Source organism: Cibotium barometz, unplaced genomic scaffold, assembly GCF_041138505.1.
Source record: "Cibotium barometz isolate CiBa-2024 unplaced genomic scaffold, ASM4113850v1 ctg539, whole genome shotgun sequence".
In the NCBI taxonomy this organism is placed as follows: Eukaryota; Viridiplantae; Streptophyta; class Polypodiopsida; order Cyatheales; family Cibotiaceae; genus Cibotium; species Cibotium barometz.
The window spans coordinates 106925-133371 of record NW_028229454.1 but is presented as its reverse complement, the minus strand read 5'-3'; the positions used below and the strand labels follow the sequence as shown (position 1 = coordinate 133371).

The following is a 26447-nucleotide window of genomic DNA, read 5'->3' as shown; positions in this document are numbered from 1 at the left end:
TACATAAAAGAGTCTTGGCTACTATAATCAATAGAGAGATAAACCCTACTGCAAATACCATGAGTGCGCAGAAATCAAGCCCAAGACTCAGTTCCACAACCGAAGATACGAATGGATATTTCACTATATCCAGGCACATGGTATAGTGGCCATTAACGAGTTCCAGTTGGGGCAACAACAACTCGTCGATCTGTTGGCGAGTTGGATTCCTGGGGAATCCTTGTACGAAGGGTAAAATTCGGTCGATTCTCTCGAGGAAGTCGCTAAAGCAACCTCCGCACCTCGACCAATGGGTCATGGCGCTCGAAAGATCGGGTAGTGTATTCTGCGACAGATTGAGCAGTACCTCCGGGTACAGCTCTTCGTCGTTCTCTTGAAGAGTCGAGATGTCCTCGACCAATTCGTTCTGTAAGCGCTCTAAGCGCTTTATGACCAGGAAGAATTTCTTGTTCATGTCTTATCCAATCTGTGTCTTATCCTCGGTGCTTTATACCCAGGGCAGTCTCCAGCATTCATGGCAGTTCCTAGCCCGAGAAGTCGTCAAGTGTTTAGACCTGGAGACACAAGTCCCGGCTGACCTGACTATAAACTGCGGAAAGGGAAATTGAGTAAATAGATTGGGACTGAAGGTCCCGGCGGTTCCGGCCGGTCATGTGTCCCCGCGGAATTAAAGAGATGAAAGAACGGTGATCGCTCTGGATTCCGGGGAACAGTTTGTTGATCCAGATCTATTTACTCAATTTTTTTCAATTCAACACATTTAAAAAACAAAAATAAATAAATAATAAAAAAACAATAAATTCAACACATTTGCGGTGGCTAAGCGATTCGAGGACAAGTGGATATTCAGGCTGCCCGAGAGAGAGTGGTACAAGTACGAGAACGGATACTGGTCGACCCACGACGGATCCTGTTACGAGATCATGAATGCGATCGAGGCCGAGATCACTCAGATGAGGGGCAGATACACGCCTCCCCTAAGAAAGAGGATGGGGACCCTCCAGTTCCGCCGGCTTATCGAAGAGTACCTGAGGCAGCGGCTATACAAGACACCCCAGCCGCTGAAAGGGGTGCATTTTACCAACGGGGTCCTGGTAGTACGGGGTGACGATAAGGAGCTGCGCGGATGAATCGGAGATTTTTAAAGGGAGCGTATCCACCCATCTATCGTTTTCATCAATCACGAGATTTCTCTTGGTTGAAGGGTCAATGCCCAGGTTTAACATCATTTTTGCGCGGTAAACATTGAGTTTCGGCCAATTAATCTTGAAAGAGGACTCAACGCTACATTTGATAACTCGACCGATATTTTTGTATTGCTCTTTGAACCATGAAAGGTCGACCTTATCCCTGGCTAATCCTTTACTGCGGATTACTGGAAAGAACCCTCCAGTTCCAATGCATAGCATTTAGGAGCTAAGAAGTACCCCTCTACAACCTCGTGCTCTAGTTTGAGCTTTCCTAATTCGTACGAAGACACTTCCTTCTCTGGAAGTGGTTTGTCTAACACTACTGAATCTGTATCGGTATAATGGCATCCCGGTAGGGATATGTAAGGATACATGTGTATCCGAGCATATGAGGTGATTGCTGCTGATATCTGCACTGCGGATGAGCTATTACCACGCATCGAATCCATCCAGTGTATCATCTTATCAGCCGATAAATCATCCTTGTTCAGACGATCCTGCAACCTCTGCAGTGCGCCCGTGTAACTTACCACGTAGTGGGTTCCGTTCACCGGTTCCACCATACCGAATTGATAGATCGACATTAGCTTGTCGAATTTTTCCTGATCACAAATCTCTGTTATGTTGCATTCCGGTTTGATGCCAAACCTCCCGTACAGGGAGTTCATTGTCAATTTGTGCAGAGAAGACATGACCTGGTCTCCTTTCTTTTTGGCTTCCTTCCTTTCCCCATAAATCTCCAGCACGAATTTAATTCGGAGAACGGGCTTTCTATCTTCTCGAATAAATACCCATACCTAAGTTCAACTTTATACCCTATTTTGCTAATTTGAGCTCTTCTGTGAAGTAGACGCCCGTGAAGGTCCCAGTGGGGAAAAGTAGAGTTCCCTTCTCGGGGTCCTTGTAGGGTAGTAAAGGCACCTTGATGGTATCGGGACACGTTACTTTTGCCTCTATGAAGCCGAATAGGGGTTCTAGGTCGGACCCTTGTAGTTTCCCAACCCATACAGGGATTCCGCCAGGCATTGGCATTGTCATCGCGTAGGGATACAAATAGTTAATGTCGTAGTAGAAAAGGCCCTTACCATATGTCTTCTTTAGAAGATTCTTGTCAATTGAATGCAATAGAGAACCGCGAACGGTACTATAGGAATCTGTACTAAACATGCCTCCTGTAATGGTGCAAGCTCCCATAGCAATTACATATTTTGGTTCGGGCATTTGTTCGTATAGTCTTACCAGGGACGGGGCCATTTTCATGGTTATCGTACCGGCTGTCACAATAAGGTCCGCCTGTCTGGGACTGGATCTGGGTACTAGACCATATCGGTCGAAGTCGAATCGCGAACCGATTAGCGAGGCAAATTCGATGAAGCAGCAGCTAGTGCCGTATAGGAGTGGCCACAAACTAGATAGTCTGGACCAATTGGAAAAATCATTAATGTTAGCTAAAAGAATTGAATTTGATGCGCCCTGGTCGGGGAACAAAGACTCTATTGAATTGATAAATAGATTTTCCCGAGGGTCAACTCTGCTCAGTCAAATTGTTGAATGCTTCTTCCCCCTATTGAACGATCAATTTTGCAAAGTCCATGAGGCACTAGTCAATTGTGTAATAATAAGATTAAATGCCTGCCCCGCATAACTCTTCTATCGCAGCTGTTCCAGTTCCAAACTCAAGGGGAAAAAGAATACTTTACTAGTTAGTAGTAAAAATTATAGTTCTTAGAAGTTTCGTATCCTCTGTTGGTAGGTTGTTGCTATCCCTCGTCCGAAGAGAGGAGAGTCTCGATGACTATTCGTTCACCAGAACCAGAAGTCAAGATTATGGTGGAAAAGGATCCCGTGAAAACCTCTTTTGAGAAATGGGCTCAACCTGGACATTTCTCGATAAATTTGGCTAAGGGTCCTAGTACCACCACATGGATTTGGAATCTACATGCTGATGCTCATGATTTTGATAGTCATACCTCTGACTTAGAGGATATATCCCGTAAAATATTTAGCGCTCATTTTGGTCAACTAGCTATTATTTTCATCCGGCTGAGCGGCATGTATTTTCACGGGGCTCGTTTCTCCAATTACGAAGCATGGCTAAATGACCCTACTCACGTTAAGCCTAGCGCTCAGGTGGTTTGGCCAATAGTGGGTCAAGAGATACTTAATGAGGATGTGGGCGGGGGGTTTCAGGGAGTACAGATAACGTCTGGATTCTTTCAAATTTGGCGAGCTTCCGGAATAACTAATGAATTACAGCTCTATTGCACAGCCATCGGTGCTTTAATCTTTGCAGGATTAATGTTCTTTGCTGGTTGGTTTCATTACCACAAGGCTGCTCCAAAATTGGCCTGGTTCCAGAATGTAGAATCCATGCTGAATCACCATCTAGCAGGTCTCTTGGGGTTGGGTTCGCTAGCGTGGGCGGGACATCAGATACACGTTTCGCTACCAATTAACCAATTATTAGATGCGGGAGTTGACCCCAAAGAAATACCCCTTCCTCATGAATCTATTCTTAATCGTGATCTTTTGGCTCAAACGTATCCTAGTTTTACAAAAGGATTAATCCCATTTTGAACTCTTGACTGGTCAGAATACTCCGATTTTTTAACCTTCCGGGGGGGATTGAATCCAGTAACAGGGGGGTTGTGGCTGACCGATACCGCGCATCACCATCTAGCCATTGCAGTTCTTTTCTTGGTAGCTGGTCATATGTATAGAACCAATTGGGGTATTGGACATAGTACTTTAGAGATTTTAGAAGCTCATAAAGGCCCCTTCACTGGTGAGGGTCACAAGGGTCTTTATGAAATTCTAACCACTTCATGGCATGCTCAATTAGCTATTAATCTTGCCATGTTAGGCTCTTTAACAATTATAGTGGCCCATCACATGTACGCTATGCCGCCTTATCCGTACTTAGCCACCGATTATGCTACACAACTCTCCTTGTTTACCCATCACATGTGGATCGGGGGTTTCTTAGTAGTTGGCGCGGCTGGCGTTATTTTAGATATATTCGAAGAACCAACACATGATGTAGCAGCAATCTCAGAACCAGTAGTCGGGCTTCCAGAAAGATCCTTGTGGGTATAAAGCTTAAGATGACCATTCAAAGAAGAAGAAAGCAAAAAACAATTAGTACCGGTATTTTTGGGTTACTCCTATCATATACGATCACTTGATACACATTATGTTCCCTAATAATTGGTTTTATTAACCATTTACTCCCATCTTCAAGCAGTAATTTCATGAGCAAGATTCCATCAAATCGGGATAAATTGTGGAAGTAAATCTTTTTGGTACCGAAACTCTTGGAATAGCTTATTAAACCCTCGAGGAAGTCGTCAAACATTAAACGACTCCTTTGCTTGAAATCCCCTGAATAGTAGAGGGTTTCGGTACAGTAGGTGACTGGTTTTTTCAGCAATGATAGGGGAGTTCCCTTTTCACCTGCGAAGACGTATCCTATAGCATAAGGAACATGTATATTTTCTACTAGAATAGTTTCTATGTCTCCAACTAAGAAAGCCTTAGTGTTCTTGTCAGGCTTGCTTGTGGATATAAACTTCGAGGTCCCCTGAGTCTCGTCCTTGGATTGATGGTTGCCCTGAGTCTCGTCCTTGGATTGATGGTTGCCCTGAGTCTCGTCCTTAGGGTAGCCTTGAACCTCGTCTTTCAAGCCCCGAAGGTCCTCTTCGATCAACCTTAATCTCGCTGTTTTTTGATCCACCACAGGCTGTTCTTTGACTATTTCCCAGATACTGCTCATTAGTACATTGGGCTCCATACGGCTTCCTTCGAGGTAATCAGGCTTTTCAGCTCCGTATAAGTTAATGCCTACTCCATAGATATAGGTATTTCGGTATTTCTCAGCTATATCTGCTATTCGTAGCTTCAGATCTCTAAACCAATTAACCCCGTAAATTGAAGGTCCAATCGTCAATTGCATTAGTCTGGGATGCATTTGATTGAGCTTAAAGTCTTCAAAATCCTGGGGGCCTAAGGGCTCCGAATTGTCATCACCAGTGTCAATGATGTAATTTACGGTGAACTTAAACTCTCCCATGTCAGTTAGGTAATATCTGATTTTTACAATCAGATAAACCACACAGATCAGAAACAAGTGTATCCAAGCCCCGCTTTTTTGAAACAGGATTTGACCTGAATGGGTTTTACCCCTTGAACTAACTAGTTCGGGGTTCTTAATTAGATTGAAATACTCCCATAATTCCTTAAAATTCCTCATGTTAAACTATAGTTCTTTTTCCCGTTTAGCTTATTGAAACAGATTGACCTAAACTGAGACATCCTCTTAAAGAGAGTTGTTCGTTGATCTACCAATTCCTTAGCAAAATCTTTGTTTCCAGAAACTCTCTCTATAACCCTACCGCACAGGGATCGAACTACATTGTTATAGCATTCTATTACTTCGTAGGCAAAGAAAGGGGAAGGGGCCCCGAGGGGGGGACCCCCGCTTTCCCCGGCCCCTTCTATTATTTCTCAATACACGGGAGGGGGGGCGGCCTGGGGCCGCCTATATTGGATAAAAAACTATTCTCACTAGGTTAGGTTTTCATAGGGAGGCTTGGGCCTACCTATCCAGATAATTGCTTCCTATAAGTTGGCATAATCAAGGCTACGAAGATGGTTAACTCGATTGGAACATAGAAGGGTAAACGACCGACGATTTAACACCAGATATCTGGAGGTGTGAACGGAGCTGCTATGGAAAGCGAACGAACCCTCGAAATACGACGATTGTTTAGACAGGTTCTCAAAGAAATAGCTTTTGGTTCTGGCAAACAGATAACCATTACCGGGACTTAAGGGCGCGTTGACGAAATAGACAAGGTACGAACGGTTGACATTATGTAGTCAGAAGTCTTAGATTATGACTTAGTCGTGGGCAAATTAGTGGATGTGGTACTTGAGCGGTAAGAGAAGTGCCGAACATTGAGAACTACCCAAACAGAAGTGGCAAGGAAGGACAGGAAAAGGCAAAAACCACTTGAGTAAAACAATTTTTCATATTCTTTCCTTCACCTTTCATAGCAACTAAGGATCAAAGAGCACCGAATTTGATGGGTCGTACAAGGAAAAGCAAAATAGGGACATGATATTGAAGATGTAGTAACATACGTGCTCGAGGCCTCTGTCAATCGTGTACAAATAGAAAACAAGTCTGAATAGGGCAAAGGTTTAGCTAATGAAGGAATGGGCTCTTCCGGGAACGGATAGAGCGTAAGCCATATCAAACTAAAGCGAATCAATATCCAAGAAACGCAAATTTTCGGTTCTTCCATAATTGTTTTTAAAACGAAATGTCTCATCTGACTGATCAATCGGTTTTGTTCAATCGTATTTGTATGTTACTACCTGCACATACAGATAGTGATCTGCTATAAAATGGACCCCAATGTGATAGATAGTCTTTGGCTGGAAAAACCAGCCATCTTTTTCGAGTTTATCGACAGTCTTCCTGTCGATAAACTCGTTTTTTTTTCTTTTTTTTCCGTTTACTTCTACCAGAACGAATAGATTTGAATCTAATCGCTCGAATAACAAAATTTTAGTTCTAGAATAGGGGCTGTTCATGTCTTATCCAATCTGTGTCTTATCCTCGGTGCTTTATACCCAGGGCAGTCTCCAGCATTCATGGCAGTTCCTAGCCCGAGAAGTCGTCAAGTGTTTAGACCTGGAGACACAAGTCCCGGCTGACCTGACTATAAACTGCGGAAAGGGAAATTGAGTAAATAGATTGGGACTGAAGGTCCCGGCGGTTCCGGCCGGTCATGTGTCCCCGCGGAATTAAAGAGATGAAAGAACGGTGATCGCTCTGGATTCCGGGGAACAGTTTGTTGATCCAGATCTATTTACTCAATTTTTTTCAATTCAACACATTTATTTTTTTATTCAAGCAATTCTGCAAGCGGAAAAAGGGACCGGGGTATTGAGGCAATCTTGACTCCTTGTTGACTTTGCCCAATCGAAATGACCATCCGGGACTCGAACCTTTATGGGGAAATTGAGTAAATAGAATGGTAACCTAGTGACCATGACCTAGTGAAAGGTGATCGCTTCGCGTTATAAATATAGTGATTTGGGTTAAATTGTTTGACCCTTTCCCTTTGATACTGGATTTTGGCTCTTGAAGAAATTCAACACATTTAAAAAACAAAAATAAATAAATAATAAAAAAACAATAAATTCAACACATTTAAAAAACAAAAATAAATAAATAATAAAAAAACAAGAAAGAAAAAAAGTGGGTGCAAAATACTCATGCTTCCGCTCCTGGTTCAACCGCACCTAATGCAGCGGTAGGTACTAGCTTAACCTGGGGGGGTAGCGACTTAGTAGCAGTAGCTGGCAAAGTTGCTTTAGCACCAATCCCATTAGGTACTGCAGATTTCTTGGTACACCATATTCATGCATTTACAATTCATGTTACTGTATTAATATCACCGAAGGGTGTTCTGTTTGCACGCAGCTCTCGCCTAATACCCGATAAAGCAAATCTTGGTTTTCGTTTTCCTTGCGACGGGCCCGGTAGAGGAGGTACCTGCCAGGTATCTGCTTGGGATCACGTTTTCTTAGGGTTGTTCTGGATGTACAATTCCATCTCAGTAGTTCTATTTCACTTCAGTTGGAAGATGCAATCCGATGTACGGGGTAGTATAAGTGAACAGGGAGCAGTGAACCATATCACTGGGGGAAATTTTGCGCAGAGTTCAACAACTATTAATGGATGGCTACGTGACTTCTTGTGGGCACAGGCTTCCCAAGTCATTCAATCATATGGGTCCGAGGTTGACAAGTTTGTTAATGGAGAGGGAGAGGTTACTGGGGAGCGCTCCGAGGTTACTGTGACCGGAGAGCGCTCCGTAGATTCTAACCGGCTCGTTTCCCAAGTATTCGCAGAGTCTGTGTTTCTCGGGGTATTCGCTGAGTCTGTGTTTCTCGCCTCTGCATCCTCCTCATCCTCATCATCACTCGACAATATATTGTCAACAATCACACTCATTATTTGGCGCAATCTCCATAAGACACGATTTAGACCATATGCATTAATATGAGGTCTTATTAGGGAATAGATTTGATCCGAGTCCGTATCATCGGTCTGAGTAGATATTGAAGTTGTTTCCACTACAATTTGAGTTGATGCTGGGGTAGTTTCCAATAGAGGAGTTTGAGTAGACCTTTCATTAGGCAGAACCTCAGATCCAGCAGCAGGTGCTGAAGATCCATCAGCAGGTGCTGAATTCTGACTATGACTCTGACGAAATACCCACTGTAGAGTGATAAGGTAAACTAGACCCTTTAACATGGCCGTCATCCTACTATCCATCTGATCAACTCTACTATGCATTTGCATTAGTTCACGTGTAACTTCTCCCGTTTGTTCCAGCTGCTGCCGGGCTGCATTCCCCGCTTCTACAAGATCTAAAAGAATTCCCTCCGCAGAGCTATTTTGGACCTCAGACCTAAATGTTAAGGTATTAATATGTGCTAATAGATTATCTCTGAAGGAAGTATGTTCGGAGTTGACGTTTCTAATCCCTTCAGACAACGTAGCATTAAACGAATTCATATCGTCTGGAGATATGGGCGAGAATCCTTTTAGATAGTACAATATTGCTAGCCCCGCTAGTCCTACAATCATAACGCAACCCCATAACTTTTTGCTAGAATACCATGCGGCATTATCATTAGATGGTGTCAAGGGCACGTCTGACTTATCAGTATCAGCAGAGTCCTGCGAGGTTCTCTCATCGTCGAGCTGATTATTCGGATTAGTCTTATCTGAGTCTAACCTAACCTCGCTAAGGAAAAGGATTAAAGGGAATGTTATCATCACCTGTAGAAACAATTTGGCTATCTCCAAAGGATTCTTCATCTTTCTGTAATTCAATGCATACGCTGATGCTAATACCGCGTAGTAGCTTAGTAACACCAATTTGTAGCTATTATTCGATGTTGTTATTTTATCCAGTAATCTGGATCCGTCTATAATGAATTGTGAATTTAATGGCATAATACTACACAGTATTCCTATAGGGGATAGGCTAGCCAGTAATATCAATACCTTTCTGTTGGGATTATCCATAATATTCTTGAAACTAGTCAGCATACTTGAACTTGATGGTAGTTCTGAAGGGTCCGATTGTTGACCGTTAAGATGAGGATGGTCTGCTTGTGACTTTGATGGTAGGTCAAACGATGGCAACTTCGACGGTAGGTCCTGTTGAAGAGGAGGGTCTGATGGCAACAAAACCGGTAGATCCTGTGGGGGGTCTGATGGCGTGTTTGATTGCGTGCTTGATGGCGACACAAGCTGATCTTTACTCTCTGCATTGGGGGCTGAAGGCGATTTGCCCTCAGCAGATTCTGGCAAAGAAACATTCTCCGAAGGCGTAGGCACAAACTTATCCGGGGATGAAGGATTTTCAATATCAGAGGTTTAGTCCAATTGACTGGATAATCGTATTCCAGTATTCCAGCACCAATCATTTGCTTTAATGAAGAAATGGGTGCTTCGTGATTGAAATTCAATGCGTAGGATTTGCTGCTTAAGCCCCGGCAAAACTGAATGTGCGAATAAACCAATATAGATGTAGAGGGTCTCCGAAACATTAAATTGGATATAACTCCCTTTCGCTTATGGTTACGCATAGAATGAGGCGGTGAAAACAATAGGCAACTAACGTGAGAATGTTGAATCATCGTAGCATTAGAATAAAAACGGTAATTGTAGCAGTGTGAAAGATTTATCATGATTGAAGTGCATCGTGTTTTAAAATATATACCTTATACGGCTTTCATGCCTAAATAAATACCCAGACAGAAAGGGTGTTCATGCCTAAAAATAGCCCCGGACAGATCGGGATGTCATGCCTAAATAGAAACCCTGGCAGATAGGGCTGTCATGCCTAAATAAAATAGAAACCCTGGCAGATAGGGCTGTCATGCCCACGATAACTCCTCGGGCAGATAAGGGGTCATTTCTGGTGGTTGCCTCAGATTGCACGCACTTAGCCGTCTTCTTGATCTACCGCTTTTCCCTTGTATCAACCTCTGTAGAGCGGTACAATGACAGGAATAGCTCTTCCCATATGTCAACCTCCGTATGGCGGTACAACGACGGGAATAGCTCTTCCAATGAGGCTTTTACGAGGGAGTCACCTTGGCTTGGGGAAAGCCCATAACAGAATGTCGATTTCGGGCCGCTTCTCTAGGGAAAGGTATTCCAAATAGCCTCTAATTCTATGTAATGAAATGCCTCTGTTCATCCTTCAATGATAGGAGCAGGTCCGAAGAAGGATCCTAGAGTGTACAGGGTTGAGCTAAGAAGGTCTCTCAACGCCTCCCTCTCTTCCATCGAAGTCTCTTTTCAGAAACTCGCCGTTAGCGAGGGAGGGGAAAGGGGAACAAGCACACTTGGAGAGCGCAGTACGACAGAGAGTTGTATGCTGCGTCCGGAAAGGATGAGTCGCTTCTGAGAAAGAATCTATTAATTCTCCATTCTGATGAGATAATAATAGGAATGGTGTAGGTGCGATTATTCACTTCACGGGCGAGGTCTCTGGTTCAAGTCCAGGATGGCCCAGCTGCGCCAAGGGGAATCGGGAGAAGCATCTGATCAGTTCACGTATGCTTTACTTGGCCCGAGCACAGGGGATATAGCTCAGTTGGTAGAGCGCCGCCCTTGCAAGTGGGTCGTTGCGCTTACGGGTTGGGTGCCTAATTGTTTAGGCGGTAATGATAGTATCTCCCCGATGGCTAACTCTTCCCCAAGAATGGGGAGGAGGACCGAAACATGCCACTGAGAGACTCTACTGGGACAAAGATGAGCTGTCGTGTAGGGCGGGGTGGGATGGGTGGTTGGTTAGATCCATTATGGGTCGTACATGGACGATAGTTGGAGTCGGCGGCTCTCCCGGGGCTACCTCATCCGGATCCCTGGGGAAGAGAATCGAGCTGGCCCTTGCGAACAGAACAGCCTGATGGACTATCTCTCTTCAACTCCCTGAGCACGCACGCCCAGGAAATGTGTTCCTCCCACCATTTCGAGATCCTCTTCTAGCTGCTGATCCGATCTCAAGCCCCAACCACATTTTCCGATCTATCGATCAGTAATATGGTTTGACGGGTTCATGTATCAAAATAAACCCTAATCTTGGCTCAGAAAGTCGAAGCGGGAAGTGGCCGAATGAAAAAAGCGTTTGATTTCAGTAAATCCGCTGAATTTCGAAAGAGAGATTCGAATCGTACCTCCCTTAATGCCAAAGTATACTTCGTATTCAAGAAGGAAAAGCGAAGTGCAACGAGTTTAATGGCGCTCGACCCTTCATGCGATTAGGAAATTCCACGGCAATGGTCCCGCGAGTTCGAAAAGTTACCACCGGAATGGCCAGCCCAATTGCGGATTCCGCAACTGCCACCGTTAACACTAGTGAAGCGAATGATTAACCCATCATATCATCCGAATAGACAGAAAATACCGGAAAGTTCAAATTGACAGCCAATGGCATTGACTCAATTAGCGTCGGCATAATAGTAATATTTCTTCTATTCGAGAGAATTCCCCGAATACCTGAAAGAGAGAGAATCATAGAAAATGTCAAATATTTGACCAGATCCGTAAGAAAAAGTCTTTCTTCGTTTCATAAAAATGCGCTGAGCATTGGTTCTTGGTAATCATGGCTGTTTAAGAAGTGAAGGGAGGGCGAGTAACCCCATATACCACTATAGCGAAAAGTGACCGAAGCATGATGCAGGTTCGGTTGAAAGGAAGAACCCTAAGCCCTGAACAAGGGCAAAGCATTCCCGTAGGTATATGATCTAATGTGCACTTTCCGCATCCTACAGGACTTGAACCTGTGACCTTCAACTTAGAAGGTTGTTGCTCTATCCGACTGAGCTAAGGATGCTGTGCATTACAAACACTTCTAGTAGAGAGAGAATGATAGAACCGAAAGTTATGGGTTTTTCAGTGTGGTCAACGTGGCGATAATGACCGAAAGGAGGGTGGAAACTCCCTCACAAGTTCCCCCCGTGGCCCTTCCTTCCCCGGGGTCCACTCCCTCCTGGAGTTTGCAGAGAGGAAAATGGCTTGCTTTTCAGTGTAGTCAGGTAAAACTTGCTTGCCTTAAAGTTATTCTGTTTCGAAGGGCATGACAAATGCATAGGCTCCTTCCCTTCTACTTGGCATTCGCCAAGTGCTTCCCGGTTCCTAAAAGGTAGGCAGGTGGTATGGGCCCTCTGACTTCTCTCCGGGGCTTTCCTCCCTAGAAGATCTCGCCGGTGTTACCTGCGGATGGTTGGGACCATAATAAGATAAGAGTTGAAAGGTCCCACGTTTTTTGCCGGGATGTCGTTCAGTCTTCCGTCCCCAATAGATAGGTAATCCGCTCTCTGTAAACGAAAGGAGGGAGAAGTGGCACTCGGGCCTGACCATGATGTGCCTATAGCAGGCAGGGAGCATATCCGCGTCTATCTGGCAACACGTTGAATAGGGCATGGTCACCCGAAAAAGACTCCGATTTGCCAGCTTTCGGAAGGAAAAAGGTTATGGATACGAGAAAGAAGAAACTAATGATAGTGGCATAATCAACAAAAAGAGGAAACCACCCTTTACTTCGGAACGACTGCCAAGGTATGCATTATGATTAAATCTCTCGAGAAACCACCGACGGGGCATCCGCATAACACATGCTAGATTGGGTTGCCTAGAAAATGAATCTCGTATACAGTGTTGTGATTACTCCATATTGATAAGAAGTCTAGAGAACAATTTGAAATGGGAATACATAAATAATTGCCGGTCATAGAAACGGAAACACATAAATTGCGCGAAAAGTTGCTTCGGTTGAAATTCCACCACCCACTCGGAGTTTAATTGAAAATTCTATTTCATTATCAAACTGGTTTAGAGTTAATTGTCAAACCCTAGTCAAATTGGAAATCAGGTCTTTCTTTAGAAAAATACGGAATTACACCTCTAAGCGTTTGCACAAACAAATCCGGACGTAGTGAGATCAAATCGAAAGCATAACAGGGAAGCGCCATGCGCTACCCCTAAGAGGACAGAAAAGCGCATAGCGCTTCCCCCGTCCCCCACTCGGCGGGGGACACTCGACCGGAAAGAGAGAGGATGATAGCTACCCTTTCCACCATGCCGTATTGTTATGCATGCAAAGGGACAGGATCGCACTATCTGTTTGGCTGTGCAGAATTCTGTTGAAATTCGCTCTTGTTTAGTTTATGCTAAGCTTCGAACAGGCAACACCTTGGATCGTATGGAATAGTGGCCACATGCACGAACATGATGCAGTGTGCCTAGCTTTCATACGGGATCACAGCACCTATATAGTTGATTAGAAGGAAGGGGAAAAAACCAACCACGGGCCGAAGGCCCACTTAACCACGCCAGCCCACTGCCCACTCATGGGTAACATCAGCTATATGGTATATCCCATGCGCGAAGCGATCAATCATCGTATATATGATTGATGACGTTGACACTGGGGTGTACCCATCCCATGGTACCACCTTTTTCCGATGTCACGGATGCTTTGAGTGAAGGGAAGAAACCAAAGAATCCATGAGAGGTTACTGGAAAGAAAAAGCACTAAGAAGGTTGACCAGTAGTAACAAGAGGTCCGCCGGGAGGAATCCATCAGGGCGTATCACGGTTTTTCACTGGGGAGGTGGATCGAAGCGATTGTAGTGAAGAATTGATTGGAAATGAAGCGCTTCGTCTTTGGGCATTGTGGAAAGGATCGAATATGACCTAAATTGTTCCTTCCGGATTGCTTCAGTACGATGGATTGAAGGAGTGCCACGCTCTGAAAAGTGCAAAGCGCTTTCTAAAGCGAGGGCGCCGCGAAGGTGGAGAACGCATAGCGTTCTCTGGGCGCAGAGAATCAAACGTAAAGCGCTGGAGAGTTTTCGGTAAAACGAAAAGAGGATTCTCGAACCTAAGCATAGCTTTGAGGGACGGCCGGGGGCAGATGAAAGGCCGAGAGATAAGGCGTGCAAAGTAGATCGTACACCTTCCGTGTGACCCGTTGGTCCTAAGCAATGTCTTTCGCGAAGCGACCCACGTTGCTCTCATAGGCAACGAGAACTTTGATCAGATGCGGGTATCCAGTCCCGCCAGTGGCTGAGATGCACGGCTGACTTCCAGGCCTTGATGAAAGAATGGCCACCTTCGAAGTTGCAAGAGCGAAAGGCCCGGGCCGTAGCAGGATGAACCAATGTGAATGAGTGTAAGCTTCGTGGCCCAAACACGATCGGTGCTGACCACACCGAAGGCCTGTTATCGTGGTAGCAAGAGAGGCCAAGGCGGTGACGATTGAGAGGTTGTCACTGAGCAGCGTTCCCAGTCGTACGAGAAGAGGGGTCAATTGGCAAGGCCATACGCTCGTGGAGCTTCTCGCGGAGTATAGCTCACATCCAAACATCTGATTGAGGAACGGGGCAACGCCCATGAAGCTCCGGAAACGGAAGGCCTGCCAGGCCATATGCCCGTGAGTGCAGCGGGATTCTTCAAAAAGAATAGGCTGACTCGAAGACTTAGGACCTTAGCCACGAATGGCTGGAGATGCGGGCAGAACGGGAATTCTAGCGTATTATTCCCGGCCCAAGGCCTCGACCGAATGTTCAGGCTCTCTGATCAGGGATTGCAGAGCCAGTGAGGATTTAAGCTCTTAGGAAGAGCCGTGTGAGGCCTATAGCTCATGCACGGTTCGGAAGCCAAGCCCCAGCAGTAATGGTGCGGCTTAGGCTAACACTCATATATTAGCTAGTTATTAATTGGAAGCAGGCAGGATGGCGATGAATTATGATTGGTCTAAACCTTCAACCTCGTTCAACACAGCGAATGAAGGCTGAAAGTGGTTAGAAGAGAAGCTCCCATGGGGGAGCCGTTAGAGTGGTTCCTGGCTACGCCCTGGAGGAGACTACGCCGACCCTTATAGCGATAAAAAATACGTACCTGATTCGTATTTTTAAATGGTGGGAAATCGCATACCATCAGCCCATATAGCTAGGGGCGCATGGGTACATAATACCGAATGGAAGCCAGGTTAAGGCGCAGGGTCAACTTGAGCTGCAGGGGTCAAAGCTAAAACAATTGAGAAAGAGAATACATAATGTATTGCGCGGTCACTCCTAGGTGTTCACAAACCTATAGATTTCTGATGCCGAGCTACTATCGGTATAGTGTCTAATCCCAACCATGGCATACGTAAGCTTGGCAGAGCAGGGCAAAGCCGGTGGTTAGGCAGACGCCCCATTGTTTGAGGTGTTGCTATGAATCCGGTTGATTATTCTTATGGAGGAGGCGAAGGACGCACGAAAGGAGGTAGACCTTCGGTGTCACCTTGGGGAAAGCCCACCAAATGTGGATTTCGAGCAATAGTGAGGAAACGCAGAAATTAGTTTATGGCATGATCTGTATGGAAAGGCCCTTTTGTTGATGCTTGCTTGTCGAGAAAGACGAAAAAGATCAGGGGGAGAATTTGGTCATGTAGATTTTTCATTTCGCCTAAATTTGATGGTTGCTATGCATAAATTCATAATGGGCGATCTTTTATTCGTTTGAAGGTTACAAAAGAAAAGGTTGGTCATAAATTTGGAGAGTTTGCTTCCATATGAAAGGCCTCGAGAACAACCAAGATCAAGCCGAGATAGAAGGTACGGTAATAGGATACGGCACGAAAGGTAAATCCGATTTCAGTCAGACTTAATCCGAACTACCATTCAGATTCAAGTCGGTTTAGTGAGGGCGACCGCGGAGTCACCGAATGAATTGCCTGCCGCATGTCGGTCGGGGCATTGCAGATGTCCGCAACGAGACGGACACAACTTATTCTAACGCTAGGGGACCACAGCGACAAGAAGCACCTCAGGGAACGAAGGGAGGAGACCAGAGCATGTCGTGAAAGGAGCACACTGAGCCTAACCAATCCTTGGGCGTACTTCGACCGTGTCTCTAAAGCACAGTTGAATGTAGATACCATGAACGCGAGGTGCGGGAGGGATACCAAGCCTAGCTTTTCAGGGGGAAAGGCAACACCACGCCTTCTCTGTACATGCGCTGATCGCTGGCGCATGTACCCGGACAAGGGGGGCCCGAGCCCTTCGGGAAGCCCTGCGGCTTGGGCCTAAAGCGCACTGTGCTTCAACAAGTGAGAGTATTCGGTGGAACCGGTGAACCACGCATCTAACCCGCGGGCGGACGCGTGGGGCAGAAGGCTCGTAGTACCCGCCTACCTATCGCGGACCCCGCGATGGGGAAGCGCAGCTTAGGTGGAAGGAGAGGAGCCTAAATCAACGCACCCACCCAATAGGGACATTGCACACTCAAGCAGTACAGAGATATCGGGTCAACTCTCGGATGAGACTGAACAGCTACGTTTTGACACATGCCGATCGACCTTGTGCCCTTCGGCCAGAGATTAAGTCATCATTGAAACAAGGGAAAACCTCGTGGAAGACTTCAATCTGTGGATAGCCCAAGCCGCCTGATTGAAGCTGTCGCGGTCATTAGCAGGCACCCGGATGGAATCACTTCAAACTCTATGAGATTCAGTGAGCCAAGGCCGAAGGCTTTGACTGAAAACGCGTTTTTTTCTTTTCAAGCCTCCGACCCACGTTTGACTGGGAGAGCGCACGGAGTGGCGCGCGCACGTGGGCATTTTAGAGAAAAAGCTTCACGTTTTCGAAAGGCATTCCTTTCTTTTCGGCAGAGTGTCGGAACCGTCAGGATCGAGCAGCATCGCTGCTTGATCGGCGGAGAGAAGCAAGTGCACAGCGTGGGGGGCTTGCAGAGGATCAAGCGCTTCTTGAAAGTCCCCTTCACCCGGGATCCACCGCGATATAGGCAACTTGGGTTGAAGAGCTGTGTGATGGGCAACCATCTTGCACGGTTCGAAGAGCACTTGATTTAGTCTGCGCTGGTGAATGGAAGCCCGCCCTTCACACGGCTTTTCTCACAGCCAGACAGAGTAACTCTTGACCCCATCTACTGTTATGGAAAATTGTTGTATTAGGATGTAGATTCTAGATATCTTTTCCGTTCAATTTTTCCCAGGATTTTGTCCGGAGAAAAAAAAAAGAAAACTAAAGGAGGAAGAGAGAAAACTGGGGGAAGAAAGAGGAAAACTAGAGGAAGAAATCGCAAAGTTGACCTTCGTCTCGGTAGGTGTATCATTCATCATTTCCCTAAAAGGACATTCATTCATGTATTCTTCTTTCCAGTTTAATGACGCCCACCATCATTTCCTGGTTGATGACACTGTCGACGACGCTAATCGAGAGGGCGACCGGTCTAGTTCCTGCATGAAAACATTGTACAAGCTCAATTATGTACTGTACAAAGGCGTTGCACTTACTCTTGCTCGGTAACGAACGCGGGGACCAAAGCATGTGCGGCAAGGAGGTTAAAGTTCGAAGAACTTTGTTGTTGGCGGAACGAACGAAGGCCCGTATTTCGAACCAAAAAGTCTACGGGCCTCAAGGGGTAACTCAACAGCATAGAGCGAGCCTGCTTTCGGTATTAAGATGAGGGCAAAGCTTGGCGAATCGAAGTTCCTTTCGGGGCTGGCTACCCTAGACAGCTAACCATTGGCACTTAAGCTCTGCGAATGGGGAGCGCGAACGCACGCTGCCTCGCTCTATGCCTACTGAGGGTTTTGATTAATTGGGCCAAATGATCTTCCCTCGACCCACCCATTGCACAGAAGGGAAAGGAAAGGATAGAGCAGGTTACCCATGTTACTGGGGACAAAACACTGAATGACATCCCAACACAGGGCGTTCGATCAACAATTGGACAAGCCATGTAGGAAACAACGGTGAGATCTTATGGGGGGAAAGCCCTAGAAAGAAGTCAGAGGGCCCACACCACTTGCTTACCCTCCTAGGAACCGGGAAGCACTTGGCGAATGCCAAGTAGAAGGGAAGGAGCCTACGCACTTGTCACGCTCTGAGAGCCGGAGGGGAGAGGGGTAATTTCCGGGTGGGAACCCGGCCTTTCATCCGTCAAGTTAGAGAGCCGTGTGATGGGATGGGTGACTATCCAGCCCGGTTCGGAGAGCACTTGTGCAGCCTGCACCAGTTACGGGAGGGGGATGGGACATAGGAAATGCGGGCCCGACAAAATCTGCCGCCTTTCCTGTGCTTTGCCCTCGTCAAGCCGATGAAGCGGGGCTCCGCCCGACCCCTCTCACTAGGCGCAGGTGGACTCCCGACTCTATCTCACGGACCGCAGGGCAATACGAAAAGGGAGAGAAGAGGGAGGATTACTAGTGGAAAACCGCGAGAAGGCCTCCGAAAACTCCCGCCGCCCCTTGGCAACCGCACCTATTACGCCTCTGGTCGTGCAACACTTTCCTCGTATGAAGAACCAAATTCATTCTGACCCCACTACGGTTAACATAACTGATGACAATCTTTTGCTTCTCTCTTCCTCTCTGTTATCCTTTTCCTATGGTAGGGATGCCGCCTGACGCTCTGATAAAATGAGGAATGCCTGGGGTAGGTTTGCAGAGAGAAAACTGTGTCTGTATATAGGGAATGCCTTACGTGAGAAAGCTAGGAATCCGTGCTGTCGGTACCACTATAATAGGGATGCCTGACGCGAATGTACGAAACCCAGAGAGAAGGATCCGTGCAGTAGTTACTCTTCTTCAGGAGGAGATGCCCGCTGACGCTCGTACATAGCGAATGCCTGATTCAGGGGAACTAAGAAAGTATGCAGTCATTGTTGCCGGAAGAAGATTAAACCTTGGTGGCCTGAAATGTAACTTTTTTCATCTAGTGAAACAAGCACTAATATCTTGATCAAGCCAGTAAGAGCTGATTTTTCCCATTAAAGTGCTTTTCCAATAGCTTAGGAGATACCTTGGGGACCAGAAAAAAAGAAATCATTTGTATAAATTTGTACATCCATATCCTAATAGATTGAAAACTGCGAATGTGTGAAGGGAATCCGTATTTGTTGTCCAGGTTGATCGAATGGTGCAGAAATAGCTTAAACTGAATGTATGAAATATGGTTCAACATCCTTACATGTATCTTCTGATTATATTGATTACGCAAGAGCAGAAACATTCACTCGTTATGGGATCCCGGGAGTCAAAGTGTGGATTCCGTATTCCAAACATGTTTCAAAGAACAAGAAGGGACTCAATTCGGATGCTATATCCAAAACGTACAAAGTTTTGGAAATGTTAAAAGGGCAAATGTAAAGGTTGCAGAACGGACGGTACATGACTTAGTTTCGGAGAATATGGCATTAAAAGTTGTTCAGCGGGTCGTATTCTATATTAAACCATTGAAGCAGCGCGTCGCGCTACAAGCAGACATTTCTAGAGAAATGGTCGAATATGGGTAAGAATCTTCGCAGATATTCCCATTACCCGTAAACCCACGGAAGTGAGAATGGGAAAAGGAAAAGGAAATTCTACAGGTTGGATGGCTCGTGTGGTGACGGGATAGATCTCATCCGAAACGGATGGTGTGAGTTTGTCAAATGCTTGAGAAGCTGCAACATTAGCAGCGCATAGACCACGTGTGTCAACCAAGTTTGTTCAATGGTCGTAATTGCAGTGTAAGGAGAAGAACTGCCCGCAGGAACGCTTCGCGAAGCGAAGAAAGTGGGCGCCCAGGACCATGCCACGAGGTCTGCCATCTCGATAAGAACGCGAAGGATGGTCCAAAAGCCTTTCCTGTGGAAGCCTTTCGGCACGGGTTTCGCGCGTTCGCCTTGGCTTTGGCAAAAGGCTCTGCAAAAAAACTTTTGAATTGACCCGTATTATCATATTCAGCTATTTCTTCGAATTGATCCGTATTAAAAGATTCGGCTATTTCTTCGAATTGATCCATAATATGAGATTCTTCTACAGTAACCTGTTCTACTGAATAAGAATAAGTATCCTCTTCTATATTCATTTTCTCTTTGAAATTATCCCAAGATAGTTTAAATAATTTGGAATGAGCATCGGGATGAGTGGTTGAAGATGAGGAATTGTCCCCATTATCATTATGATAATGACGATGAAAGTTATCAATATTATCCAGTTTGAATGGTTTAAAGGTGACAAAAACACCTCCCCTCTTATTAAAGTTAAAGATCTTTTTGACGTTAAGAAAAGTAGTTAACTGTGAAGAAACCCGGGATGGGCTTATATCAGACGCAGATGCTTGATACATAAACCCCGTAGAAATCCTTCTACAAGATAGAGGCAAACTACAGCTTGGACTTGGACTTGGAAGTCTTCGCGGGGTACGACTGCACCCAAAGCACAAGGAGCTTGTGCCCCCATAATTGTAAACAGAAACGGAAGGGAGGGTCTCCGGTGTCTCGAATCACTTGAATCCCCTGGGTTCCTAGTCTAACGTTACCTGTGGAAATAGCAACAAAGTGTGGAATGAATTTGTAACCATAAGAGGGACCAAAGAACGTGCAATCCGGGCTGCTTTTTCTAGTGAAAGTGCTATTCGAATCTTAGGCCGCAGGCTGCGCATTTCGAACGGAGTGCGGCAAGAATCTCATCGGAAAACAAAAAGCTATGGATACAAGAAAGGAAGGGAATCCCACGAACACACGGGAATGGAACGCATGAAGAAACTTTTTTATTTTCTTCTTATTCTGTAAAAAAGGAAAGGAATTTTTTGTTCTAGATTCATCAATTCTTTTCCCTTTCTCATGTGTTTCATTCTACCCTGTCTAATGGCTTTTCATCAGGTCGTTACACTAGGTTCGATCGCTCCTTACCCTAGAGTCATACTAGAGTTCTTTTCCGTAAAAACTTTTCTTCCTATTTCCGAATTTGCCCCTATTTCTTTCTACTTAGTCATCAGTTTGCTACTCTCCCTGATCCTAATCGGTGCTTCTTTCGCATTCGCTTCAAAAGGTTCGGCTTATCCGGATAAATTGTCAGCTCACGAACGCGGTTCTGACCTACTTGGTGATGCCAGAAGTCGTTTTGATACATGACCTTATTCGGTCTTCCCTTCATTCATTATCTTCGATTCGGAAGTGACCTTTTCGTTTCCCTGGGCAGTATCCTCGAACAAGATTGGTTGGTTTGGATTTCGGTCTATGATGGTGTTTGTACGGATTTCGACCATTGGATTTCTTCACGAATGGAAGAAGGGCGCTCTGGATCGGGAGTAACCGACACTGAAGAGTCAGGCTCCAACGAGGCAGATGCGTGATGAACGGGGGCCGCACGCGAAGAAAAAAACCCAGGATGAACCGAATACTACTACTACTATCACGGCCAGGTGACTCTCAATTCTTAAACAGCCTTTATTTTCTATACTTAACTAGCATTCGATAGATCATCTGATTCTGAGCAATATAAGTTATCGGTGGGGGTTTGGTCTGTTAGCCGGTCTTCGTCCAGTCATTTAGATCATTACCGGCGTCTTTTCAGCTATGCATCATACACCCCATGTCGATCTGGCTTTCAACAGCGTAGAACACATTATGAGAGATGTGAAGGGAGGCTGGTTGCTTTGTTACATGTATGCCAATGGGGCCAGTATGTTCCTCACTGCAGTTCATATTTATATTTTCCGCGGTCCGTATCATGGAAGCTATACCAGTCCCAGAGAATTCATTCGGTGTCTCGGAGTGGTCACCCCCCTATCAACGATCGTTACTGCTTTCATAGGCTATGTACCCTCTCGGGGTTAAATGAGCTTTCGGGGAGCTACAGTAACTACCAGCTTAGCTAGTGCCGTATCTATAGTAGGAGACACCATAGTCACTCGGCTTTGGGGTGGTTTCTCCGTAGACAATGCCACCCCAAATCGTTTCTCCAGTCCTTATTACTCACTCCTTTTTGTAATTGCAGGCGCTAGTCCTATCTATCCGGCTGCGTTGTATCAATACGGATTCAATAATCCATTGGGTATAAATTCTTCTGTGGATAAAATTGCTTTTCATCCCTATTTTTACGCCAAAGATTTAGTGGGTCGGGTAGCATTTGCCATCTTCTTCTCCATCCGGCTCTTCTATGCACCTAATGTCTTGGGATACTCCGACAATTATATGCCTGCGAATCCGATGTTCACTCTGGCTCATATTGTACTAGAATGGTATCCCTTATCAATCTATGCCATTCTGTGAAGTATCCCCAACAAATTAGGAGGAGTGGCCGCTACAGGACCAGTCTTTGTGTCATCACTGGCCCCACTTTTCCTTAACACTTCCGCAGTACGGAGTTCAAGTTCTTGACTAATTTACTAAAGAATGTTTTGGTTGCCTTTGGCCGATTGCTTACTTCTAGGTTGGATTGGATGTTAACCAGTGGAGGCACCGCACGTTACTATTGGATAAATGGCTTCTGTAGTGTTTTTTTCTTATTCTGCTATCACGCCCATTCTTGGCCAAATAGAAGCCAGATTAATAATGAATGCCGACGATGCCACGATAGGTCGGCACTTCGCTATGCCGGCCAATAGGTGTTTGAGGTGTTGCTATGAATCCGGTTGATTATTCTTATGGTTTCATCACCGCTTAAAGAGTCCAATCGTTTTAAAGATTTATTCTGAGGTTTCCGCGGCAGATACGAATGAAGGATCCGTGCCACCATTCGACCCTGCTTCGCCACCATTCGACCCTGCATCCCCTGGAACCACGACTCAAGAGCGTTCGACCAACGATAACAAGTTGCGACCAACGAATAAAGGTGGAAGGAAGCCATCTTTTGCAATCAAAGTTTCCACAATTCCATTTTCGGGTGCACGGGATCTCGTATCTCGTAGTGAAGAATACCAGGTGCACTAGGAGCTTCCACATCTCGTCATTGCCAAATCAGATGGGGTCGAATCCGGCTTGCGCAGGGACAAACTGCCACTAATATAGAATAGGAGAGAGAAACAATAAAACCATGCTACTCCTTGATGTTTTTCCGGGCATGGCTTCAGTCTCTGCTGTTACGGTCATACGTGCTAAAAACTCCGTCCATTCCGTTCTCTTTTTCATCCCCGTTTCCCGCAATACTTCAGGTTTACTTCCCTTGTTAGGTCCCGGGAAAAAGAAGGCAAGTGTACGTTCGGTCACGCGCCGTGGAACAAACTCTAAGAAAGCTGTGGCTAAAAGAACGTCTAACGTAGAGTATACCGCGGTTAGGCTGCCTAACTGTATACAGATACAAGGGCACGATTTCATTGGGTCGTCGGAATCGAATTATATCTGTTCGGCTTGCGGTTGCTTCCTGCTGAAAGGCCCTGCAAAGACCAATAAAGGGTACGCCACCTTTCATCTACCGTCGGATCTACCCCCAGATTACACTCCGAGATCGCAGGTCGTACCTCCGAGGAGATCTAGCCCCACTCCAATACTCGCAAGCCCCATAGCGATGGGTGACGCGCTGCCCAATGATATTCCCCATCCGAATGACGCGGAGCCTAGCGCTTCCACATCCGAACATACAGATGACAAACCTCCCTCCCCGGGCTTCAATCCGCCTGCCTACACTGGTTATAAACCTCCTGCCTCGGGCACCAATCCGCTTGCCACAACTGGTGATAAACCTCCCTCCTCGGGTACCAATCCGCCCGCTGCAACACCAGATAAACCCTCCGCTACAGATAAACCCTCTTCTGAATCCGGCACTAAAGACTATCGCACCACATTCACAGCTGAAACGGGGTCTGAATACCCGTCCGATATAACGATGCAGGGGTCCCTGTCACACGAAGTCGCGAAGTCGCCTAGATCAGGTAGATCTAGGAATTTATCTACATACTCTCATGGAGTTGCAACGCTTATAAAAGCAGGCTCTGCCAAAGCCAAATCGGTCATTCAGGCTTCCACCCTCCCCAAACTGCACTACCTAATCATGGGGATAGCTCCAATTGGTATTATTTTGAAATTCATTAACACACCGTTTCTTTCAAGCGAATCGGTTAGTCATGCTGCAATAGATAAATATTCCTTATTTTTCCTCGAGCACGGACAGCTCATATTGAGCTTAATTAGTACGTTGCTTTTGGCTGGTATCGCTGCTACAGTGGATTTCGCAAATCCAGGGTTTCAAAGGTTCGGTAAGTTCGTGCTGTTTGCCATCCTAATATTTCCCGTATTTCATTATTTGTCGCAGCATTTACACGATGCCTTAATAGTCAATGATATTGCTGATCCGAGCGGTGAATCCCGGAATCCAAGCTACGAGTCCGGGACTAAGGGATCTGATGGAGGTGCGGGTTTGCAGGATACGATGAAAGCAAACCCCACGCCGAAATCGGACTCGTGGTATTCCGGGAAAGCTATTTGGGTAGGCTTATCATTGGTTGGAATAGCGTTATTGATTTATTACAAAGGGCGTGGTTTTGATCCCGCATCGTCGGAGGATTTGAATCTGTTTACTGCAGCCGCCAATGAAGGACTAAATAATCTTTCAAGCGAACAGGATGCTCTGCATCAATCTGTATCGGTTTTGACGGGTACTGTAATGGAAAACGTGAATGCTTTTAGTGATAATAATCAGCAGTTGCTCGCTGATGTTACGAGCGCAGGCAGCACAGTTCGAGACTTATTGTCTCGGACAAGTGTTACAAACCAGGAGCTGTCCCAACTGATGGAAAGGGTAGATATGATTGACAATCGGGCTGACACTTTGTTACGGGGTGTACTCCAACTCGTAAGTGCTTGCCAGGTATTCAATCGCTTAGGAGGAGTAGAAGTCCCAGACTATGCCGTACCCCAAGAAGTTGTCAACGAGATGATTCAAATTCTTCTTTTTAGCTCTTAAAACGTCATGTTTCTGTGTGTTAGTCTCTGTCAATGTAAGAGGATCCTGGGTAACATTGGGTAAATCATGTGTTTTTTCAACTAATGAATTTAGAGTGGCGGCATCGTTAGTTTGTGATAGAAGTACTAAACCGAAATAAATGAAGGTTAATATTATTATTACTAGTAGGGAGCCCCTGGTAGGGTGACTTCTCCTCCCGCGAGGGGTGGGGAAGAAGCAACGTGTTGATAGCACCATATTTCGGGGCTGTGACACCGATGCTACCTAGTCGGATATGGCATTTCGCGATCCACGGCAATGGATGCGGGATGACTCTGCTCCGGAGATAGGAGGACATTCGGCGGACCAGACCGAATGCTACCCTCCGGGGAACCCGGGTGGGCAGCAGCACGAAGTGTATTGGGTATACACGGGTATGCTGCATGGTGACCACTTGCGTCACAAAGTCATGGGCAGTGCCCATAAGCTTAGCGCTCAGATGCTATACTGCGCGGGTACCAACCCACACAAGGCAAGGCCAGAAGGTTTGATCAACCAGCCAAACCCCAAGCACAGTACTTTATTATTTTGTGTGCAGTGAAAAGGTAAGTGGTTGTTATTACTCTCATAAAGGGTACGGGAGTCGAACCTGTCTGAAGACATCTGAAAGAACCAATACACCTTCTCAGCAAGGGGGGAATAGGGGATTCCCTCTCCCACTTTCTGTTCTATGGAGTATTCCCTCGTTCCCTCCCATGGAATTTGCCCCCACAATCTTTCTAGCCCGGCAGGGACTCCTATGCTATGGGAAGCCCAGAGACAAGCTAAAGGGACTCCTATGGAAAGAAAGTTCAGAGACATCTATGGAAGGCTAGAGGGACTCCCAGCCCAGAGACTTCTCCGGTCCGGAAAATCTCGTAAATAGAATGGGATTGGTAATGTGATAAATGGACTTTTAACAAGAAACGGGACAAAAGCAACGGTTTTTTTATCATTGCCTTCTCTGATCCCTTGCCGTTCGGAGACTCAGAAAGAACCCCCTAGGAAAATCTAATGAATTTTGAAAATGGAGATAGAGGGGATAATGAGAAAAAACAGTACCTTTATTCACGGATGAGTCCAACATCCCGATAGTGAGAAGATTCTATTACCCCCAAAGACTTCCAGATTCCAACGTGAAGGCACATTGTAGCTATTGCCAAAGGTAGCTATTGCTGGTAGTCTATCCATTCCCGAGAAAGGGCTCATGTGCTCATATTACCATTCGGAAGGGGAAAGCCCATCCATATCTCCTTTCATTATAGTGGTTGGGATTATCAACCACATGGGAATGCAACATCTCATCAATCTTCTTACCAGTAAGAAGTAGAGAAGTAAAAGCTTGAGCCTTTATTTCTTATCGGGAAAGAACTGAACAACCAGGTAAAACGATTAGTTTCTACTATACTAAATTTGATTATGGGTAGCTTTCTCCCATACCTTTATACCTCATCAGGGG

The 26447-nt window shown here is 45.7% G+C and overlaps 1 non-coding gene and 1 pseudogene across 2 annotated transcripts; both read right to left on the bottom strand.

The window, feature by feature from the left end:
• Window positions 1-1372: 1372 nt before the first annotated feature.
• Window positions 1373-7407, bottom strand: LOC147602504 (DNA polymerase-like; annotated as a pseudogene). Its single transcript, XR_015265799.1, has 4 exons — window positions 4320-7407; window positions 2837-2849; window positions 1751-2721; window positions 1373-1687 (listed from the first exon to the last, which is right to left on the bottom strand). The product of XR_015265799.1 is annotated as a DNA polymerase-like (transcript).
• Window positions 7408-12050: 4643 nt separating this feature from the next.
• Window positions 12051-12124, bottom strand: TRNAR-UCU (transfer RNA arginine (anticodon UCU)). Its single transcript has one exon. It is a non-coding gene; the product is annotated as a tRNA-Arg (tRNA).
• Window positions 12125-26447: the final 14323 nt, after the last annotated feature.